Source organism: Erinaceus europaeus, chromosome 2 (assembly GCF_950295315.1).
Source record: "Erinaceus europaeus chromosome 2, mEriEur2.1, whole genome shotgun sequence".
NCBI classification, from domain to species: Eukaryota; Metazoa; Chordata; class Mammalia; order Eulipotyphla; family Erinaceidae; genus Erinaceus; species Erinaceus europaeus.
Window position 1 is genome coordinate 121374771 of NC_080163.1, and position 14348 is coordinate 121389118.

Genomic DNA, 14348 nt, shown 5'->3' on the forward strand with positions numbered 1-14348 from the left:
CTAGGTCATCACCCTCACTCTGCATGACTAATCTTTCTGACTCCATGACCCTGGGCCACTTTTGGAAATGGCCCCATCGAGAGTAAAAGTAGGAAAGTGCATGGTGTCCTGTGCACTGCTGTTTCTAATGGTGGGAAAATGGTGACTGTTCAATAATGAAATGCAATTAAGAAAAGCCCTTTTTGGTCAAGAGACTGGCATACTTTAATGATGACTCTTCTGGCCACTACCAGGCCACCCCATCATCCAGGGCTCTAGTCAGGGAATCCTGGGATTCCCACACAGACATGATGGGCCTAGACCTCTAACAGATCCCTCTCTCCACTGTCACTGGTCATCTCCATCAAGAACAACATAGTGGACCCTCTTATAGGCCTCTACAGGACCTTGCCCTCAGTGTAAGTCAACATTGATAGGGACTGCTCCACTCTCCAAAGGGAGATTGGGTTAACATACTCTGCCACTCAAGGAAGACAAGACAAGTCCTGCAATGAATGTAGCCTAGAATGTTCCTAGCCATGACTACAGAATATAAGCTCAGACCTACAGGGATTCAGAGGTTACATAGGTTTCTGTGCTGAATATGGGCTCCAGATCAAATCAATGGAGTTTACAGTTAACAATATCTATATACTTTTCCCATATTTGGGAGCTACTCTCTCCCTCAATACAGCTTTCTAGTCCTATTTCCAACTTTAGCCGACCTGCATGTTAGCTGTTGGGCTCAGGCAAAAATTAGTAAAATCATAGGCTCGTTGGAATATACCTAAAATAGACCTACTAGCTTTTTCCAAAATGGAGACCCCAAATCTCATTTGCTATAGTCTTACCTTTAGATTCCTGATTATTAAGCAATTTTTTTCTGCTTTATATCTTAATGCTTTCTCAGCCACCAAGTTGCAGATGCTACCATGACACCAACCTGACTTTACTGGACAGATGATCTCAACAATATGCCCTGGAACCCCACCTCCCTAGAGCCCTGCCCCACTAGTTGTTGGGGCCTGCTTGGCCCCGATCTAGGCCCAGCAGACACTCCGTAAGCCTGGCTCGAGTTTCGCTGCTGGTCACTAACTTCCTCGGAGTGACACAGCATTTCCTGTAGGCCGTGCCTGAATTCACCTCTGCCCTCCAGCTGATGATGCGTAAAGAGCATAGGCCCCACGGTGATCCCACCTCACACCACCTCTAACGTCATCTCACCCTACCTTTCCATCCCTGCCTCTACCCCCTGCCTATAAAGAATGGCCTTTTCCTCAATAAAGCGAGTCACTGCCTTGACAGAACTCCCGACTTGGTGTCTTTTCTTTTCTCAACTCTCCCTCCCGCTCAGCCCCAGACGGGGGGGGGGGGGGGGGGGGGGGGGTGTGTCTGGCTGGTCCAGATCTCCCTCCTCGCGACTACCTGTCGGGGAGAACCCGACAACTAGGGAAAGATAGAAACAGGATGGAAGCATGAATCGACTTGCCAACACCCATTTCCAGTGGGGAAGCAATTACAGAAGGCAGACCTTCCACCTTCTTCACCCCATAATGACCCTGGGTCCATACTCCCCGAGGGATAAAGAACAGAAAAGCTCCCAATGGAAGGGATGGGATATGGAACTCTGGTGGTGGGAATTATGTGGAATTGTATCCCTCTTATCCTATGGTCTTGTTGACCATTATTAAATCAATAATAATATTTTTTTTAAAAGCCCTTTTGCACAGCTGGGGCAACGGCTGTCTGACAAAGCAAAGAACTTGTATGCCTGAGGCTCCTGGTGCATATATACTGGAGTGGCATTCTGGCCTCTCTCACTCTCATATGAAACTCTTATGTCATATAAATCTAAAATATTAAAATAGTAACAAAGGGCTGGATGCCCAGAAGAGTACACGTTACAGTGTGCACGGACCTGGGTTCAAGCGCCAGTCCCCAGCTGCAGGGGGGAAGCTTCATGAACAGTGAAGCAGTGCTGAGGTAGCTCGAGCTCCCCTTTCCCTCTCATTTTCTTTTCTGTCTCTATCCAAAATAGATAAATAATACTTGAAAAAATGCATCAGGGGGCAGGGTGATAGCTTACCCAGTTGAATATATATGTCACCATATGCAAGAGGCCAGGTTTGAGGCCCCACTCCCCATCTGCAGGGAGGAAGCTTCACAAGCGGTGAAGCAGGTCTACAAGTGACTCATTTTCTCTCTCTTACTCCTTTCTCTCTCAGTTTCTCTCTTCCCTATCAAATAAAATAGAAAGAAAAGAAATGAGGAAAAAGGCCACTGGGAGCAGTGGATTCATAGTGCTAACACTGAGTCCCAGTGATAACCCTGGTGGCAAAAATAAATAAATCATAATACTCTAGAGGTTCCCTGCACCAGTTTTCTGGGGCTGCTATATCCTACCACCACAGATGGGGGCTTCAATCATGAGATGTATTCTTCTTATTTCTGGGGGCTGGAAGTCCAAGGCCCAGGGCTAGTTCCTTGTGAGGCCTCTCTGTCAGACATGCAGACAGCTGTCTTTTCCCTGTACCTTCACAGGGTCATTCCTGTGTGTGTCTGTGTCCTCATCTCCTCTTCTCATAAGGACACTAGTCACAGTGAATTAGGAGTAGCCCTCAAAGACCTCAAGCTACCTTAATGGCCTCCTTAAAGACCAGCTTCAAAAACTGCCACAGTCCAACATTCCCAGCTGCTGGACTAGGGGCTTCAACATAGGAATTTTTTAAAAAATATCTACTTACTTATGTTCCCTTTTGTTGCCCTTGTTGTTTTTCATTTTTGTTTTAGTTATTATTGTTGTTGTTATTGATGTTGTTGTTATTGGATAGGACAGAGAGAAATGGAGAGAGGAAACAGAGAGGGGGAGAGAAAAACAGACATCTGCAGACATCTGCAGACCTGCTTCAACAACTGTGAAGTGACTCCCATGCCAGGGCTCGAACTAGGATCCTTACACCGGGTCCTTGTACTTTGTGCCACGTGCACTTAACCTGCTGCACTACCGCCCAACTCCCTCAACGTAGGAATTTTAGGAGACACATTCACCCCATGACAGATGTCCTCAGGCAGATGGAAGACCCTCAACAGGCCAAGCTTCAGGTGACCCTGGCACCAAAGCAACAGAGATATTCACAGCCGACCCCAGGACGTGGAATTCACAGACCTCATGGGCTGAAGGGAATGAAGCTGCTGATACGCTGTGCCGCAAGAGTTATTAGTGTGGATGTGGAAAAAGGGCTTGGCTCAGCTCCCAGCACTCACTTAGGAGCTGGTGATCCTCCTGACCAGGCCACCCACCTGCTTCAAGGGGTCTCAGTATTTCCTAGGGCTCCCCAGCAGGGTGAAGACCAGTCTGTACTCCTTCACTTCATAGTCTCATCTACCTTCAGGTCTGAGGTCCAGCTGCCACTTGGGAAGGGCCAGCCAAACAGGGCTGTCCAAGTGCTAGAGGGGTGCTCCAAAGGCACCCCCCATTTCATCAATGAGGTAGTGAGGCTCAAGTATGGCTTGTCCAGGTCCTGCCACTTGGGGGTGGCAAAGGGGAGTAGAATGAAGCCTTAACTCTTGGCCCTCCTCCTAATGTCACATGCCTAGGGAGACATCCCCCACCATGGGTTTTGCTCAGTGATGCATGTAGCCTGTCAGCAGTGACAGAGCAGTGAGAGAGGATTTTCTTTCTTTAACAAATTCTCTGAGGGCTGATGAAATAGCCCACTTGGACAACATGCTCTGTTTTACCATGTGCACCACCCAGGTGTAAGCCTGGCTCCCACCACATTGAAGGAAGCTTCAGTACTATAGTCTCAGACTCTCCCTCCCCCCTCAGGCCCTAGGTTTAACTCCCAGCACCACCATAAACCAGCGCTGATCAATGCTCTGGTCAACAATAATAATAAAAAATACCCCTGAAAATCTAAGGTAGAGCACATACCCTGCTATGCGTGAGGCCCTGGATTTGAGTCCCAGCACCACATGGGAGAAGTGCAGAGGGCACTGGAGGAGCTCCATGAATGGTAGAGTGATGGTGTCTATGGTGTCTTGCCTCTCTCCTTCTCTCCTCTCTCTGTCTTTCCTTCCCCCACCCCCAAATATACAGGATAAAAATTGGGCTAGCAAGGCTGCTCTGTAGCATCATGCCTGGGCAAGACTCTTAACTCATCACCCAGAACTGCAAAAATAATTTTAAAAAATAAACAAAGACACTTTAAAGCAAAGGCTATGCCTCCCTTCTTCAGAAAAATGCTCTCCCAGGTGCTTGTATCCCAACCAGCTTTCTAGAGCTGCCAGCATGCCTGGAAGCATGGCACTTTCTCCTCCAGAGAGGGCTATTCATCAGCAATTCTGGGAGCTGGTGCTGTACCCCACTCCAGGGATCGACAGAGCTGGTTCCTGGCCCCAGAGCCCACAACTGCACAAAAGAGTAGCTCAGTAATGCCCCCAGCACTCCGGGGTACTGCAGCTGAATGCATCAAAGCCTGCTCTGAGCCCTGAGGGCAACAGGAACTCACATGTCATCTTACCGCCTCCCAGACAAGGAAACAGAGACTCAAGAAGGCCCAGCCTTTCCAAGATCACACAGCTAGAAATCAGATCTCAGTCAGAATCAGATCCCCGTGCCATATCCCCTGCACGAGAACAAGCTCATGTGACCAGGTGAGTTCTAACACCTAATGCTCAGGCAACACAATGACAGCAGTCATGCTTACTTTTTTCACATCTGGAGCTCTGCCACTCTACATGGATTCCACCCTCCTTGATGGGCTTTTTTCTTTCATTGTAAATGGAGTTGGGGGGAGGAAAGAGAGTGAGAGACAGAGACAGACAGTCAGACAGAAAGAGAGAGAGAGAGAGAGAGAGAGGATAAATACCACAATACCTATTGCTCAATGTGCTCCTGCTTTGCAGTGCCAGGGTCTTGAACTTGGGTCCTTGCTCACTGCAAAGTATGTACTTTATTGGATGAGCTATCTCCCAGCCCCAATAGTATGAATATTTCAGTGGCAGAGGCAACATGGGGTCTCCCCTTTCATCTAAATATAACCACAGCCTGTTTTCAAGTCCCTCCCAGCCTGAACGCCCATGGATGTGCTTCTTTCAGGCTGTCTAAAATGAGCACTTGGAAATTTTGCATCCTGCTGACTTTTACCATTGCTTGTTCCCTAGAATCTCCCTTCTGGAACATGCTCCATGGCTTCACTAAGGCCACATGAGCTCCCTACCCAGGGGACAGTTTTCTTTAGCATTGCACCTTAGAGTATGGTGTTTCTGCCCTGTCATTTAGAAATTCCTCCTGGATTGTAAACAATAGTGAAGAGAATATGTCCATGTTCTGTCCTTTTGCCAGGCTTATAAGCACTTCCTTGGGATGATCCCAGAAAGTGACATTATGGAACTGACATATCATGCTTTTCAAGTCTCTGATACAGAGAAGACAAAGAACTTGAGGGGAAAGGATAGTGCAGTACCAATTCTTGCTGCCACTAGCGGTGTGATTAAGGTATATTTTGACACTCTGTCGACACTGAATCATATTTTTTTTCTGGCATTTCAGGTCCTGACATTTTAAAATAGCCTCCCTCCCCTATTTATTATTGGTACTTCTTCTCACTTGAATGGCTTTTCCAAACTCTCTTCCTTTTTTTCCCTCTCTCTCTCTGCACAACCCTGGAGGCCACAGTGTCCCCAAACAGCCTCTGATGGCCAGCAATTTCTGGGCCTGGCATCTAACCAGGGACAGGGAGGAAAGGCGGGGGAGGGCAGCTTCTCTCAGCCAGAGTGAGCAGGGTCAGGCTGCCCAGGGCTTCCCATGCTCAGCCTGGGGTCACGTGCCCCAGATACAGGGCTGCAGAGTGCGGGTCAATAGCTGCAGGGACAGTGCTTTGCCTGGCGTGACCCCGTGGGCTGGCCCTGGAGAAGCAGGTGTCATGGGAGCCTCTCTGGAACTCAGAGAACTCAGGGTGGCTGCAGAGGGTGCCTCCCCAATTTGGAACAAATGAAGGGGGTTGAGGGAGGGAAAGAGGGAGGGAGGGCGGGTGGATTAGTTGCAGAAGTGCCAGGAATAGAACCTAGGCCTCCTTTCATCAGAATAACTGTGGGGAAGAGGATGGTGAGGAGGCAAAGAAGGCAGGCTTCAGCCTCCTCACAGTAGCTGGACTTGTGGTTAAGCAAGGAAGACTTACTTGAGGGTCTTGGTTCAAATCCTGGCAATGCCTGCACCAGCTGGGTCAGCTTCCAGATGCACCCTCTAGGTCTCAGTTTCCTCCTCTGTAGGCTGGGATCAAAGTGCCAGTTACACAGGATTTGGGGTTGTTGCTTACTTGTTGGCATTGCTCAGCTCTGGTTTATAGTGGTGCTGCAGATTGAACTTGAGACTTCAGAGACTTGGTCATGAAAGCCTTTTGCAAAACCATTATGCTGTCTCACCTACCCTTGGTCACACAGGGTTGAGTCCAGTTTAAGGTGTCCACCAGGACCTTTGTAGGGCTCAGCAAAGACAAACTTGGGGTGAGAACAAACCCACAGGCCAAGGCAGACTGTAAGTCCCCACCAAAACAAGATATGTCTGTACATTAGACTCAGGATCATAAACAGCAAATAGCTAGTGGGGACAGGTAGCACACTCAGTTGAGCCTCCATCAGTAGGAAGAAAGTTTCACAAGTGGTAAATCAGGGTAGGAGATATTTTCTTATTTATTTTCCCTTTTGTTGCCCTTGTTGTCTTTTTTATTGTTGTTGTAGTTACTATTGTTGTTGTCGATGATGATGATGTCATCGTCAGATAGGACAGAGAAAAATGGAGAGAGGAGGGTAAGACAGAGAGGGGGAGAGAAAGACAGACACCTGCAGACCTGTTTCACTGCCTGTGAAGCGACTCCCCTGCAGGTGGGGAGCCGGGGACTCGAACCGGGATCCTTATACCGGTCCTTGCACTTTGTGCCACGTGAGCTTAACCCGCTGCGCTACCATCTGACATTCCCAGGAAATAATTTAAAAGAAAATAGCAGTGGCCCAGGAGGCAATGCAATGGATAAAGCACTGGGCTCTCAAGCATGAGGCCCTGAGTTCGATTCTCAGCATTGTACATGCCAGACTGATACTTTGGTTCTCTTTCTCTCTCCCATTAATGAACAAATAATAAATCATAAATTAAAAATAGAAAAAAATATGCAACAAAGACTCTGAGAGTGATCCCACAGCTCTAGTATTCACAGTAATTTCCCCCCTCCGGTCTTGAGGCATCAAGTCCCCCAGAACCAGTTACAAGGACATGTGGGGCAGGGTCCATCCCCAAGAAGATCAGTCAGAACAGGGTCAAGCAAAGTAGACACAGGCCCATACTCCTGAGGGGAGGAAAGTAGGTCAGACACACCAAAGGGAAACTGAGGCCCCAGTCACATGGTGTGATCCCTTCCTCACTGGAATTCAGACACTCAGACCCAGAAGGAACACTGAGATGCCATGGGGCCTGACACTAGGGAGACTGAGGCTGGAGAGACGACCTGACTCATCCAGAGTCACCCACAAGAGCCAGTAGGTAGCTCAGCAGGTAAAGCAAATAGCTTCCATGCTTGAGTCCTAGGTTTGAACTCTGGTACCACACCCAGGGATGGCAGGAGTGATGTCATGATGGCTTTCCCTTGCTCTCTGTCTTTCTCTTGCTCTAAGAAATAAAGAATGAAAAACTGGGGGGTGGGGGGCTGCCCATGCATGAGGATCTAGGCTTATCCCCAACCCCCACCAGCACCTTAATGGGGAATAAAAAACTACACGCCCACAGTCAAGAGTGAGCTCAGGTGTCCAATCTCCCAGCTGATGACAGCTGAACTCTGGGGTCCCATGGGTCTGGATACCTGGAAGCTTCTTGAACTTCTTTTGTCCTCAGGAGCCATCAGGGGAACCCCCCCCCATTCCTGGAATAAGACTTCTTCCTTCTATCTACCCCCTTCAGAATCAAACTAGCCCTCTCCTAACTAGGTCCTTCTAGAAAGTTACCCCATCCATGTGCCATTCCTCAATGCCACTCCCATGTGGCTCCATCACTGTGTATCAGGCACAGACAGGACACATGGGCCCCGTGGTGCTGCTGGGATGGAGGCAGCAATAGCCCTGGGAGCTTAAGCAGCCTAGTCCTCCAGCTGACAGATGGAGAAGGGCCCATGGGTAGCTGGCCCTCATGAGGACCACCTGGCATCGTACCCCCTCACTCCAGTGACTGCAGGGCTGCCAGGGGGTACAGTCCCTCCCAGTTGGAAGGAGCTCAGATCCAAAAGGAAGTGCCTCCTATGTTTCCTTCACCAGGCCCTCTCCCAGTGGCCCGACACCAATGGGGTACTCGGTGCAATCTTCTGAAAGACCACAATTAGAGGGCCCCTCCAAGTGTGGCAGTGCACCCCATGGGGCACTGGGGACTTGCAGGGAGTGAGATGGGGAGATCTAGGCAGGCAGAGATCTCCTGGGGAGCCCAATGGGAGGCAGGCCAGAGGGACGGTGGCAGAACTCTCCCACACTCTGCCCCTCCCTGCCCCTGACTGTGAGGCCCTGTGTGTGTGTGTGTGTAGAGGGGATGGGAGGAGTAGGCCACCAGCCTGTCCCCGTCACCAGAACCCTGGACCAGGGCTGGCAGGAGCTGGGCCAGCAACCGGCCTAGAGAATAAACATGTCACTGCGCGGCCAGCTTGCTGGAGCCAAGAGTCAGCCGCGGCTGTAAACAGTCTCCTCTCTTGGCCGCAGACTCTGGCCTACCTCTCTGCCGGGGAGTCAGCACTCCACTGGCCATGGAGAGGGTGGCCAAGGGGACTGGGTGGTGGTGTATCGAGTTAAGTGCACGTAGTACAAAACTGCAAGGACCCATGTAGGGATCCCAGTTCAAGCCTCTGGCTTCCCACCTGAAGGGGGAGTCACTTCACATGGGGTGAAGCAGGTCTACAGGTGTCTATCTTTCTCTCTTTCTCTCTATCTCCCTATCCTCTCTCAGTTACTCTCTGTTCTATCCAATAAAAATGTAAAAAAACAGAGGCCACCAGGAGCACTGGCTCCCTAGTGACAACACCAAGCCCCAGAGATAACCCTAGAGGAAAAAAAAGTGTGTGGGGGGGGGAATCAGCAGGCAGGTGAGGGACCACTGTAGGATCTCATGAATGAGTGCTGAGTGCACCACTGGGGAGGCCCATAATGGAGGAGGGGCCAAGGAAAGCGGGGGGGGGGGGGGGGGGGGGGGTTGGGGCTGGGGAAGGGTTAGACCTTTCTATAGGAAAGGCAAATGCTGATTATAGCACTCCCCCCACAACCCTTCCAGCTGGGTCCTTGCCAAAGAAGGGGGACAGAGAGGGTTCCTGGTACTGATGCCCAAGCCCTCTGATGACCCACCCAGTCATCTTGAGAAGTTCTCATGATGAGGCTTGGAAATAGCCAACATTTTCTCTGCCCTGCCAGCCCCACTGCTGGCTCAAAGCCAGCCTCAGACCTGATGCTTCACTTCAGTTCTGTTCTTCAGAACCCAAGGTTTCCTAAGGCAAGTCATATCAATCCTCCGTCCAAAAAAAAAAAAAAAAGCAAGGATCCACACAAGGATCATGGTTCAAGCCCCTGGCTCCCCACCTGGAGAGAGGTCCACTTCATAAGCGGTAAAGCAGGTCTACAGGTATCTGTCTCTCTCTCTCTTTTTCTCTCTCCCCCCCCTCTGTGTTTCCCTCCCTCTCAATTTCTTTCTATCCTATCCAAAAAAAAAAAAAAATTGAGAAAAAAAAAAAAGATGGCCACAGTGGATTTATAGTGCAGAAACTGAGCCCCAGTAATAACCCTAAAAGCAAAAAAAAAAAAAAAAAAGCCTTTCAGGGGAACCTTGTGACCTTCCCTAATGGGCAAAGCCCCCTGAGGCCTCCACAAGCTTCCTTGCCCGTCTGCCTCTCTCACACCCTTCTCCCATGGGTCTCTCTCTGACTGCCCAGACCTCAGATCAAGAGTCACTTCCTCCAGAAAGCCTTCCAGAACTCTCCTCCACTTTCCTCAGTCCATGCTCCTCTCCTCCTAAGTTCTGGTGGCAGCTGCAAGCTATCACACGTATGTATGACTCAAGCACCAGCATCTGGTTCTCTCCCCCACCAGACTTAGTCTCAGCAGGTAAAGGGCTGTGCTGGTTTAACCCAGTGGTCTTAACCTTACATTCAACAAATGAATGGATGAGCTGGTGATGGAAGGGATGATCTAAATGGCCATGCAGGACTCACAGGAACCTCTTCCAACCAGGGTCCTGTGCCCTCACCTTGAAGCACCCCTGGGTGCTGAGGCCCCAGAGAAGCGGGAATGATGGGCTACCCCAACAGAAGAGGGTAGAGAGTGGTCTCCTCTGCTGCCTTTTCCCCCACCCCTTGCCTATAGGATGGCAAGAACCTGGGCACAGAGGAGGCAGGCTTTGGGCACACTGCAGGGGTTGAGGACCTCAAAGAAAGGAAGAAAGGACAAGGGTGCAAAGAGGAGCCGGTCAACTGAATAGGTGTGGTTTTGGGTCCCAGGGCCTGGGTTCAAACCTCCTGACACACACCCCTGCCACAGACAGAGGGCAGGCTGGCACTGCTGCATTGGGGACTGCAAAGCCCTGCCCTCCTGCCCTCCTGGCACTCACTTTCTCTGGGGACCCTGACAATCAGGTTAGGACTTGTGAGGAGGGTAGAACTGGCATTAAAGACCAGTCCAAAGTCAAGGAAGCAATTCATCACAGCTTCTGGGCATCCCCCAGTCCAACACTCAGCATCACGCATGACAGAGCTGAGAGGTGCTCTGCTTCCACTCCCCCTCTGACTCACAAAAATAAACACATGCATCTTTACAGAAAAAAATCCCATTCCTTCTTCAGCTGACACAGGACTCACCCCAGTACTGCCCGGGGTTAGAACCCAGAGCAGGTGTGTGTGGGGGGAGGGGGGCTGGCGGGGGAGGTTAGAACTTCATGCACCAGGGCCGCCATGCACCAACACAATGTCCCCAACATGACGGACCTGGCTGCAGGAGTGACAAAACCCAGAAGTGGAAGCAATTCCTATATCCATCAACCAGTGCATGTCTAGACTGACCATCCAATGATGGAAGATCATCTGCCCATTAAAGAAGAAAGCCTGAGCACACCTCTACATGGAAGGAACTAAAAAACAGTGCCCAAAGTAGTTAGTGAGATACTTCACCTGGTAGAGCACAGGCTTTGCATACTTGGGGTTCTCAGCTTGACCCTCAGTGCCACATGTACTGGAGCACAGCTCCAGGCTCTCACTCTCTCATATGTCCCTTCCCTTCCCTTCCCTTCCCTTCCCTTCCCTTCCCTTCCCTTCCCTTCCCTTCCCTTCCCTTCCCTTCCCTTCCCTTCCCCTCCCCTCCCCTCCCCTCCCCTCCCTTCTCCTCCCCTCTCTCTTTCTCTCTCCTGCTGCTGGGACTTTTGTGCTTGCATGATTACACCAGTCCTGGCAGACTTTTTTTTTTTTCCTTTCAATTTTGGAGAAAGAGAGAAGAAAGATACCACAGCACTGCTTCAATGTTTATGTGGCTTCTGCCATGAAGTGCTCCCATGTGGTGGCTGGGGGCTAGAACCTGGTCCCTCACACAAGCTAAAGTGTTGCACTACTAAGTGAGCCCCTGCTGGCTCCCCACCCTAGCAGTTTTGAATATATTCCCAAGGACATGCAAAACTCCTGGCCCCTTTCTCTCTTTACCACATACAAAATAAATAAGCCTTCGAAAAGGAAACGTCACCCAATGTGAAAGAAGCCAGACACAGAAGACTGTATACTATATGATGCTAGTCACGTGAAATGTGCAGAAGAGAACAGTCAAGATGCAGTGAGAAGACCCAGCTTGCTTTAGGGTGGGGGCAGGAGACCAATGACCATGACCATGATTGGGCATGGGCTTTCCTCTAGGGTGAGGGCATATTCTAAGGCAGACAGCATAGGAGGTGGCAGCTGGGGGATAGCATAATGGTTATCCAAACAGACTCATGTCTGAGGTTCCAAAGTCCCAGGTTCAATCCCCAGCAACACCATAAGCCAGAGCTGAGCAGTGCAATTACTTACTTACTTACTTAATTAATTAATTAGAAATGGGGGATCCTGAAAGCTAGAAGGAGAAATTCTCCAAGCATTATCACTGCCTTGTGTGCAACCCAGGTTCAAATCCAAGTACCTCATGGGAGGTACTGTGGCAACAGAGGAAGCTCTGGTCCTGGGACATCTCTCCGTGAACTAAAAGAATGTGGCCTAGAACAGAGATACCATAAATGCAAGAGGTCATGGCTGCACAATAAATGAAAAGAATGGGGGCTCCGGGGACAGGAGATAGCTTAGCTTACCCCATGAGACCCTAGGTTTGGTTCCCAGCACCACACAGGAGCATCATGGATGGTGGAGCAGGGTTGCAGTGACTCTCTTCTCTTTCCTCCTCCCATGGATGGTGCCTGTGTGCTGTGGGTGATGGGGGTGGGGAGTCATGGGGTGCTTCCTGCTAACCAGCACCCCCGATTCCTACTGAAGCCATCATGTGGGCCAGGAAGCAGCTGGGGAGCTCCACAGGACAGCTTCAGGAGGAGAACAGATGGGGGACACTTCCCACATGGACTCCAGAAAACCTGGAGCTCCCCCCACAACCCCCCTCAACCCTACCCACATGACGGGGTCTGGCAGCACCCAGGGTCTGTTTGTAAATACAGGGTGTGTGCAGTGTGTAGTTATAGCACTTATAGTGCCCTGTGTACCTCAGGACAGACCACAAGACATTGTCCTCCCAAAGTGTATGGGGTACCTTCCTAAGGTCAGCCTCTATCCCACAAAGGAGAGGCCCTTGGAGTCTGAGCCTGTGGCCCCAACTTCACTTTTTGACACACTGTGACTATGCTCACAGCCTGGCAGCACTCATACCTGGCTCCCTCTGTCCCTCTTGTCCTGGCTATCTCCTCCAAGATATGGTCGCCCACCTCAGCCCCAGGGCACTGGGAGGCCAGGGGCAGTGTCTGAGCCTCCTTCCACTACCCTGAGGACAGGCTCAGACCTCCTGACCTGGTCCCAGCTGCCCTCTCCTGCCATTTCCTCCCTGGATTCTGTGCACTGGGGGGGGGGGGGGGGGTCCATGGATCTGGCCAGCCCACCTGAGAATATCTTTTCCTCTGGTCCCTGCTATCATGTGGGAGGATGTGTCCTGGAACCACCCCCAACTTCCATCTTTCTCAGCTGTCCTTGTTCACAGTGACTGTGCTAAGGGAGCCTGCCTGCAGGATGGCCTAGGTCCTCGGCCTTCCAGGTCTCCTGGCTCCTTGCTAGCCCTGCCCACTCTAGGTCTGCTTTGGGCTTCTCCATGGGGCACTGTCCCACTCCCTCCTCACCCCAAGGGTTGGTTTAGGTCTGTGCTACCCACCAGGACAGCTATCTGAAATCTTCCTTTTCATCAACTCACTATTTGAATTATATTTTAAAGGGGCAGGGAGATGGCTCACCAAGCAGAGCACAGGACCCAGGTTCCAGCCCCAACCACACAAGAGCTTCTGCACAGGGAAGCCCCTTGAACGGTAGAGCATTGCTGGGCTGTCTCTCCTCTCGGTGTGTCTCACCCTCTATCCACAAAACATATTTATTTTTCTGGGAGTGGTGGAATCATGCCGGTGTAGAGCCCCAGTGATAACACTGGAAGAAAAAAAAATAATAAGTCACCCTCTCTGTGCGGGGACAGCCCACCCTTGAGGACACAAGCACAGGGATAAGCCTCAAATTCAGAGGCTAGGCCAAGCACATCCCTGCCTTGCCCCCCCCCCCCCACAATGCTGTGTGATGTAGGGAAGTAGATGAGCTCTCTGTGCAAAGGCCCTCCTGTGCCCTACCCCCACGCCTTGGGGAACACCCTGGGAAAAGACTACACAATCTAAATTCCTCTCCCTACTGGATGACAGGAGGTGGCAGTGACATTGAGCTGGAAGATGTCCTGGGATGCTTGCCAGAGGTCCCTGCCCCCTCCTCCCCCAGGCACTCAAAGCCCCCCTGGAGAGATAAAATTGGCCCAGTCGGGACAAGCACTGCCAAGTGACAAAAATGAGACCCAAGTCTATTTGCAGGTGGAAGGAAAAAGAAGGAAGAGTGACAAGGTGTCAGGGGAGCAGGTGGGACTGTCCTCAACAGCAGAGGGAAGGGTGCCAGTCTGGTTATTTTTACTTGAGCAAAGCGGGACAGGGCAAAGACAGGGGGAGCGGGGTTACAGCCCTACCCAAGCTGGCCATCCCTTCTGGCCATCCCTTCACTCATCCCAGTAGCCCTTGTCCTGATCTCCTGGCCCCGTCTCCAGTATCACTTGGGACACTACACAGGGGTGGCTGGCATTTGTCACATCACAATGCTCAA

General features: G+C 50.8%; 1 protein-coding gene across 7 annotated transcripts in view; it reads right to left on the reverse strand.

Moving 5' to 3' along the window:
* The window catches only part of GSE1 (Gse1 coiled-coil protein), a 392245-nt gene that overhangs the window by 354363 nt on the left and 23534 nt on the right, over positions 1–14348 (reverse strand). The window contains exon 1 of one of the 7 annotated variants that reach the window (XM_060185068.1): positions 12317–12334. The exons of the other annotated variants lie outside the window; for them this stretch is intronic. The gene's annotated coding sequence lies outside the window, so the exon portion shown is untranslated. Of the gene's footprint in view, positions 1–12316; positions 12335–14348 lie in introns of those variants that run through there. 7 annotated transcript variants of the gene reach the window in all.